The 10,142-nt window shown below is 40.3% G+C and overlaps 1 protein-coding gene across 1 annotated transcript in view; it reads right to left on the minus strand.

Annotated features, from left to right (window-relative positions):
- lingo2 (leucine rich repeat and Ig domain containing 2) overlaps positions 1 to 10,142 on the minus strand; it is a 325,431-nt gene that overhangs the window by 275,103 nt on the left and 40,186 nt on the right. The window lies entirely within an intron of this gene.

Raw genomic sequence — 10,142 nt, forward strand, 5'->3', positions numbered from 1 at the left:
CCTGGACTTCCTCGTATCTAATTCAACACTTTGGTAATACACACTTCAGTTAAAATACTACACATAGTCTTACACCATACACACCCTTGGATCTAGTTCACACTCCATTTCCTTCATCCATCCATCCATCCATTTTCTACCGCTTATTCCCTTCGGGGTCGCGGGGGGTGCTGGTGCCTATCTCAGCTACAATCGGGCGGAAGGCGGGGTACACCCTGGACAAGTCGCCACCTCATCACAGGGCCAACACAGATAGACGGACAACATTCAAACTCACATTCACACACTAGGGCCAATTTAGTGTTGCCAATCAACTTATCCCCAGGTGCATGTCTTTGGAGGTGGGAGGAAGCCGGAGTACCCGGAGGGAACCCACGCAGTCACGGGGAGAACATGCAAACTCCACACAGAAAGATCCCGAGGCTGGGATTGAACTCATGACTACTCAGGACCTTCGTATTGTGAGGCAGACGCACTAACCCCTCTGCCACCGTGCTGCCACTCCATTTCCTTAGTTTATTAAATTAGTCTTGTTTGTTATTATTATATATATTGAATATTTATATATTTATAATAAATAATTGTACATACTTCCCCCTGGTGCCTGTTTGCCGTCACCTCCCCTTAGTGATACATAACACAGACAGCATCAAGAAATTATCCTATATTGTGCTATGAACATGACCCGACTAACAAGAAGGTCTCGGCGCGGATGCAGGTCCGAAGCAAAGACAGACCGGCGGGAGAGAGTTTTTTCAAAGGAATTTTCAGACGGCAAAGCATGGAAACATAACTTTAAAAATGTAGTGGCTTTCATTCAGAAGGAAGGAGTTTCAAATCCTAAGGAAAAGACGGTTTGTGCTCCAGCCGATACTGTTCCAGTTGAAGGTTGCTATTTTTCTGGACTATCCAGCCAATTGTGTGGAATACAGAGTTATTGTTTATCAGTTTGGCGCTCACAAATGCACCCTGAAGAGGTTTGTGTACGCTTTATTATTTTCCTTGTAGTATACACTGTATTGCCAAAGTATTTGGCCACCTGCCTTGACTCACATATGAACTTGAAGAGCCATCCCATTCCTAACCCATATGGTTCAATATGATGTTGGTCCACCTTTTGCAGCTATTACAGCTTCAACTCTTCTGGGAAGGCTGTCCACAAGGTTGCCGAGTGTGTTTATAAGAATTTTACACCATTCTTCTAAAAGCGCATTGGTGAGGTCACACGCTGATGTTGGTGGAGAAGGCCTGGCTCTCAGTCTCCGTTCTAATTCATCCCAAAGGTGTTCTATCGGGTTCAGGTCAAGACTCTGTGCAGGCCAGTCGAATTCATCCACACCAGACTCTGTTATCCATGTCTTTATGGAGCTTGCTTTGTGCACTGGTGCACAGTCATGTTGGAAGAGGAAGGGGCCCGCTCCAAACTGTTCCTACAAGGTTGGGAGCATGCAATTGTCCAAAATGTTTTGGTATCCTGGAGCATTCAAAGTTCATTTCACTGGAACTAACGGGCCAGCCCATCTCCTTAAAAACAACCCCACACCATTATTCCTTCTCCACCAATTTTCACACTTGTCCATCAGATTGCCAGATGGAAAAGCGCGATTAATCCCTCCAGAGAACACAGTCTCCACTGCTCTATCAATCGTTGCTTACGTTTCGTTTATTAAATGGTATTTGCTTCCAGGTTATAATGCGCGCCTAGAGACTGGTGCATGAGCGATACAAAGGATACCCTCCAAAGGCACACACCCACCCGAGAGATCTGGTTTTCAATTGTATGATCCAGGTGTGTTCAAAAACCGAACACAATCAGATTAAGGTGTTTCCATGGGTTGTAGGATGCTTCTTTAGAGCCAAACTATTTGAGGGATCGGACTCTGTATCAACACTGGTGCCCAAAGAAACACGACACTGTACGCCATGAACACTGCTCGTTAACTGAATGGATGCCTCGCCGCTTCTCCCAGGCATATTTTCACACGCTCGCATAATGACGGCTGCAATTGACCGCGAACATCCTCCTCTGCCATTTAATGGTTCGTAATCAAGAAATGCAACAATAATGGAGGGCCTCACCTGTTCCGTGACTTGCTCGTTACTCTTGCAAATGTACGTAATGATTACAAATGAAATGTGACAGAGGAACCTCCCACCTAATTGGATATAGAAAATGAGACCTTGATGGCCTCCTTGTTCCCTCAGGAGTGTTTTCTGTGAGCAATGGACACGCAGGGTGGGCCCGGGGCTATGTATGGTAATTGTCGCCATGTTGGATGTTTGCATTTAGCAACCGTATCATCATCATTAGAAGAAAATGCAGCTCAGCCAAACTGCTGCGTCTTCTTCTTCCACCCACAGAGTTGTTATTGATGTGTTCACGGCTTGTTTTCGGTTTGAACGGAGGGCCCCACGCCTTGATTGTTCACCACCTCCTGCCGGGCGCCGCATGACATCTCTTTTAAAGAGAGCGGAGGGGAAAGCATAGGAAAAAGAGTTCGGGAACCATCGGTCCTCAGACCACCGAGGGTATGTTTACATGACAATGAGCAAGTAAAGGCAATTCATTTTTCTTTGTCCGTTTGAAAAGTTTAGTACAAGCGGCACAAGTACAGGCGGTACACTAAGACGGTTCATGCCTCAGAGCACAACATCCTGATCAACTCGATGCTAAGGAGATGTGCTGCACTGCTTGAGGCAAATGTTGGTTGCGGCAGATACTGACTGCTTTTCTGACCTCCCCGGACCACGACCCAAAACAGTTAACATGCAAATCCTGGATTTGCCACCCTAAGACACAAATGTGCAATAATCATGCTATCTTATCAGCATCTTGAGAGCCCACACCTGACCACAGAACTTTCCTCCAGAAGGTCCTATCTTTGTCCACGTGATGTCAGATGAAACAAAAATTGAGCTGTTTGGCCACAATACCCAGCAATATGTTTGGAGGAGAAAATGTGAGGCCTTTAATCCCAGGGACACCATGCCCACCGTCAAGCATGGTGGTGGTAGTATTATGCTCTGGGCTTGGTGTGCTGCCAATGGAACTGGTGCTTCAAATGGGACAATGAAAAAGGAGGATTACCTCCATATTGTTCAGGACAACCTAAAATCATCAGCCTGGAGGTTGGGTCTTGGGCGCAGTTGGGTGTTCCAACAGGACAATGACCCCAAACACACGTCAAAAGTGGTAAAGGAATGGCTAAATCAGGTTAGAATTAAGGTTTTAGAATGGATTTCCCAAAGTCCTGACTTAAAAGTGTACAATGCTGAGAAAACAAGTCCATGTCAGAAAACCAACAAATTTAGCTGAACTGCACCAATTTTGTCAAGAGGAGTGGTCAAAAATTCAAGCAGAAGCTTGTGGATGGCTACCAAAAGCGCCTTATTGCAGTGAAACTTGCCAAGGGACATGTAAGCAAATATTAACATTGCTGTATGTATACTTTTGACCAGGCAGATTTGCTCACATTTTCAGTAGAGCCATAATAAATTCATAAAAGAACCAAACTTCATGAATTTTTTTGTGACCAACAAGTATGTGCTCCAATCACTCTATCACAAAAAAATAAGAGTTGTAGAAATGATTGGAAACTCAAGACAGCCATGACATTATGTTCTTTACAAGTGTATGTAAACTTTGGATCCCGACTGTACACACACACACACATATATATATATATATATATATATATATATATATATATATATATATATATATATATATATATATATATATATATATATATACACACAAATGCATATATATATATATATATATATATATATATATATATATATATATATATATATATATATATATATATATATATATACACACATATGCATATATATATATATATATATATATATATATATTTATTTTTTTAATATATATACATATACATATATATATATACATACATATATATATATATATATATATATATACACACAAATGCATATATATATATATATATATATATATATATATATATATATATATATATATATATATACACACATATGCATATATATATATATATACTAACCCATTTATATATGTAAAAAAAAAAATCTAACATGATTTAGTGGTTGCGGTAGTACGTTTTTTTTGGGATGACCATATTGTGTGTGTGTGTGTGTGTGTGTGTGTGATCGATTTTGTCTTTAAACAAATAAGGCAACATTTGCAACTGCAACCAACTATTTTTTTGCAACCCACCTGAATTGAATTACAACGTAGAGCGTGATAATATTTTAGTTTGTACAACGCACTGCCAGATGTGCAGAAAATCTACAACAACAACAAACAAAGGAGATGATTCTGCTCTTGTTTAGTGGCTTCAGTGAGCCTTTTTTTGCACTGCACATCCTTTTCAATCTGGGCTTCAAACTTGAAATCGCTACTGTCAACTCTTGCTCAACGTTGGGATGAAATATAAGCCAGAGATATATACTTTGTGAATTGGGTTATTTACACAGAAAGATCGCAAATGTTTATTTACATACCTTAATTTTTTCCAAACGGTGTCTGTGACACGGCAGTAAAACGGCTCATCAAACAAAATATAAGTCATTGCCATGGACCCACTAGCTGCGGAAACTAGCTTTTCAATCAGCTAAACATACTGTATTGTGGAACTGAAACAATACAATGTCATTCTAAGTTAATAATACTAACACAGACACTCGTAAATGTGTTAGCATATTAGCTAATGCTAACAACAATAGCTTCATTACGTTACAATAGTACATCCAAATATGCATGAAAACACTCCTACAGACATCACACATGGGATTGTTTTAGTTATATTGTAAAACTTACAAACGTTGCTTGGAGTGATTAATGAAGAATCCATTCGAGTAAAAACGCAGTGGAAGAATCGTACACGGAACAGCACTTGTACTTCCGGTTAAATGTTGAGTCTAAACAGAAGAGCACTGCAGCACCTGCAGTGAACAAAGTCATCCAAATGACCATGAATTGATTAACATGGACCCCGACTTAAACAAGTTGAAAAACTTATTCGGGTGTTACCATTTAGTGGATAATTTTACGGAATATGTACTAAACTGTGCAATCTACTAACGCAAGTTTCAATTAAAAAAATAAATGGCGCCAAAGCACTAAAAATACCAACAATTTGCAATGTCTATTTATTTTATTTTTTTTAACTATTTACATTATGGCTGTCAGCGAAGAAAAATCCAGAAATTCTCCACAGCGTTTTATAAGACACAGTGTCACGGCCCGGGCGCACCCCAGTGCGCATTCATCTGTGCGCTGCGCTGGACGCACCTCCAAGAGTGCGCCACTCCGGCTGCATTCAATCAACAATCTACACACCTGTCGCTGATGAGCTCTACTGCCTTCTTAAGCCAGCGCAACCTGCCATCCTGGGCCAGAACGTAGCGACCAGTTGCTGTACAGTAAGCCGAAATTATCCAAGCTATATGCGCACTCTCTCTCTCTGTGTCTCCCCCTCCGTGTTGATTGGTCTCGCGTCCCCCTTGTCATCCTCCAGTAGCATTCCTCTGTTCCCGCGTTACGAGCTGTGTGTCTCGTCTCCCTGTGTTCCCCTCTGGTTCTCTGGCTGCCCCTTCTGGATTTTGACCTCTCGCCTGGACACTGACTTTGACGCCTCTCTTTTGGCCTTGACTTCCTGCCTGCTCACGGACCTCCGAGCCAGCCTTGCCCCTTTTGGACTTACGCCTCTCGCTCAACACTACTGGTAACACACTACAGTTAATTTCCACACATAGTCGCACACCCCCACACATTCTGGATTAGTCACAATTCCTTCATTTGGTAATATATAGTGTTTAATAATAAATATAGAGCTAAACGACGTCCCTGCTGTGTCTGTGCCGCCTTCTTCCCCTGTACACACGTAACACACAGGGTTCAAAGCGTTGGAAAAAAGTAGCGGCTTATAGTATTATACATAAACTGGACATCGTACGGATTTTCCACCAAGTTAACTACCGTATCCAACATACACAGATCAGACTACATCAATTCTATGCATTCACACGAAGCATCTCTCAGCTAAAGTCCACAGAGCAAATGTGTCATGTGACATTTCCCGTTGCCATGGCGTCCGCAGGCGTCGCTCACGTGCAACTCTCACCTGGCAGACCGTGTGAAACCCGTCACGTTAGTATAGGGACGTGCTCCAAGATCAACTCTCAAAAAGAAAGAAAAAAATAATCGCCGGCGTCCAAACCTCCGCACCCCGGCGGGCCCGCTATAGCGCAATGATGATTTATTTATTGTGCCGCTCCGCCTCCCTCACCGACGCCACGTGAATGATTCATGAGTTAATTCATACAGTAAACAACAAAAGGTGAAACAGTCCGCGCGCCCGGCGCAAGCTTCAGAGGATATTGCACGACCCCTGTTGCTAAGCGCCACGCCGCGTATATACAGTACGCTCATGAAGCATTTATAAGCCGTTTGAAGTCAACTTCAGGACGCGTCACAGATGTTGTATCTAAGTCCAACTTACCAGAGCGAGAGAAAAATATACATTCTGTTTACAGAATTCAAAGCAACGCAAACCCTAAAACTGATTGTTTTTGTAAGGCGAGGCCTTTGACTAAGTCTCTAATTGAAGGCTCTCGTTAGCGTCATGAAAGTAGCAAACTGAACATCTAACGGAATCATAAATGTGTCCACATCACCGGGTGACCCTTCTGATATTACCCGTTGACGATGATCCGGAATATCCCACGGGATCAATAAAGTTTTTAATGACTTTAGACTTTGCTTTATTTACAGAATGTGCAACTTTCAACAACTTCCAACACCATTTGATTGCAATTCCTGGGTTGATGAGTTGATTCAAAATCGATGCTCGATATATTTGATTCACGCATATTAGTACATTTTAAATATGAAATCAGATATGAATTACATTTTTTTTTAGCCCGCATCTAATAGGAGCCTGTGCGTTAATAACACAAGCTGTCTCTTGGTTAATTACATTTTTCCCAAACTACAAAGTGCACCCGGATATAAGCCGCACCCACTAAATTTTAGAAGAAAAGAATAGGTGTCCATATATTAGCCGCACCGGTCTATAAGCCGCAGATATATACGTTGTTACACAGAAACATTTTGTAAATGTTTATGTACATACCTTAATTTGTTTCCAAACGGTGTCTGTAACACGGCAGTAAAACGGCTGATCAAACAAAACAGAGGACATCGTCATGGACCCACTAGCTGCGGAAGCTAGCTCTCCAAAAAGCTAAACAGACTCAATAACTCCACGTTGACGTTTTGGTGAATTTATTGAGGAATTTGTGAAACTGAAACATTACAAAAATAATGCCGTTGTAAATTAATAATAACTGGGAAAAAAAAGCACTACCCATAAATGGAAGGACACCTGAAGTGAGCAAACTTGTCCATAAGATGGCGCCATAAAACACTTTCTCTGTGTATTTGCTGTTTTTTTTTAAACAATTATTTGTATGGCTGTTATTGGACAAAAATCAATGTATTAGTTGCAGTTTTTAATGACTTTAGACTTTGGAGTTTGCTATATTTACAGAATGTGCAACTTCCAACAACTCCATTTGATTTCCAACTTCCTGGGTTGATGATTTGATTCAAAATCAATTCTCGATACATTTGATTCACGCAGTTTGATTCTTGAAAAATATTAGTACATTTGAATGTGAAATCAGATATGATTTTTTTTTTTTTTCAGCCGGCATCTAATAGGAGCCTGTGTGTTAACAACACAAGCCGTCTCTTGGCTAATTACCATATTTACCAAACTACAGAGTATATAAACCGCACCCACTAAATTTTAGAAGAAAAGAATAGGTGTCCATATATAAGTCGCAGATATATATGTTGTGAAATTAGTTATTTACACAGAAACATTTTGTAAATGTTTATTTGCATACATTATTTGTTTCCAAACGGTCTATGTAACACGACAGTAAAACGGCTGATCAAACAAAACAGAAGTCATAGGCATGGACCCACTAGCTGCGGAAGCTAGCTCTCCAATCAGCTAAACAGACTCAATAACTCCACGGCAATGTTTTGGTGGATTTACCGAGGAATTTGTGAAACTAAAACCATACAAAAGTAATGCCGTTGTAAGTTAATAATACGAACACAGACACTCGTAAACGTGTTAGCATATTAGCTAATGCTAACAACACAAGCATCATTACATTACGATAGCACGTACAAATATGCATTAAAACACTCCTACAGACATCACACATGGGACGGTTTAGTAAGTAAAAAAATGTTTAATTATATTGCAAAACTTAAAAACCTTGCTCGGAGTGCTGAATGAAGAATCCATACAAGTTGAATCGCTATGCAAAGCTGGAACACGAACAGGGCACTCCGGTTAAAAAAAACAAAAAACACTACCCGTAAATGGAAGGACACCTGCAGTGAGCAAATGTGTCCATAAGATGGTGCCATAAAACACTTTTTTTGTCGTATTTACTGGGGTTTTTTTAAAACTATTTTTATTATGGCTGTTGTCGGAGAAAAGCTGCACTGTCTTCTGCAGGGTTCAAAGTGTAAAAAAAGTAGCGGCTTATAGTCCTGAATTTATGGTATTAAAAATTCGGGTTATGAGTCTGCTCGCTGTGAGTTGGTGTACCTAATGTCCCGGTGAACCCCGTATGATATGACCAAAACTTCCGTTCTTACTCGCTAGCATTATCGTTCTAGCTAAAGATAGGCATTACTTTGATTTGTAGACCATACGAGAACAAAGAACGGGAAAGTGTTGGACGGTGCTGAGAAGAAATTGTGGAAAATCACAACCGAGATGTACAATTAGATGACTTGGTACGAGGCTACAAGCATTGATGTTTACAATCTGCATCATTCCAAAGCAGAAAGAGCTAAGGGCGTTAGAACATACTTAAACGGCGGATGTTATCCGATTAAAAAAATGTAAACGCTGCAGATGGTGTGTTTGACAGAGTAGTAAAATCCAAGGTAGGTTTTGCAAACTATTAGTACAATACTTTACAAAACTACCATAGTTGTTTCAATTGCATTGTACATAAAACAAAAGTAGTTATCTACAAGTTACAAGTTCTTATTAAAAAGCATGCAAAGCACGGAATAAATTGATTTCAATTGATTTCAACAGGGAACGGATCATCAATGTAAGATCCAGGTGTACCTAATGTACCAAAGTGAGTGTACATAAATGTATTATTTGCGTCCATTTTAATGTACAAGGCAAAATCAAACGGGGAAGGTCACACAAAAATATAAATAGAGGGAATATAAATTGAAAGAGTAAATTAAACCAAATTTCTAGATATAATGATTGATGATAAAATGAACTGGAAATCTCATGTAAAAATTATACAACGTAAAGTAGCAAGAAAAACGTCAATAAAAAATACATTTAGGAATAAATATAGTGTTACCATATCTGAGTGATTGTGTAGAAATATCCGCCTTGACGCTATCAGGAACAGGCTGTTCTGAAAAACACCCTCGAGGACACCTCAACGATGGACGCTTTTGACTTCCCTTTCTCTCAACAACACCTGGTGTCAAACTTTGAGATCGGCCCCAGTCCACAAAAACATTTCAACATCACACCCAAAACAATTGGGCATACATGCACGCACCGCCCCTTCTCCAACCAACTCCCCGTCCCTCTGTTGCGAGTTTTTTGCGATTACATGTAACGTGTTATGTGTGCATTGCAAATGAGGTTTTTTTCCCTTGGACTCAGTCTGGACCCCCTCCTGTGGGTCCAGCCTTTGACTGATATTTTTCTACTCTTCCCCCCCTTTCCCAATATCACCTTTTTCCCACCTTTTTTTAAGGAGCGCCGTAAAAATGGCTGCGCCGTTGGCGGCCTCATCTTGTCTCCCTGTAACGTATGTCTGCTCTCAGTGGCACTGTGCCAAAAATGTACTTTTCAGTTCTTATGTGTCTTGTGCATGTTAAGAATTGACAATAAATCATCTTGAATCTTGAAATATGGGGAAACAACTACAAAAGTACACTTCATTCATTAAAGGTGGTAAAAAGATCAGTTAGAATAATTAATAAGGTTGGATACAGAGAACATACAAACCCTTCATTCATTGAATCAAAAATACTGAATAGTAAATTTGCAAAC

This window comes from Entelurus aequoreus, linkage group LG28 (assembly GCF_033978785.1).
Source record: "Entelurus aequoreus isolate RoL-2023_Sb linkage group LG28, RoL_Eaeq_v1.1, whole genome shotgun sequence".
Classification (NCBI taxonomy): domain Eukaryota; kingdom Metazoa; phylum Chordata; class Actinopteri; order Syngnathiformes; family Syngnathidae; genus Entelurus; species Entelurus aequoreus.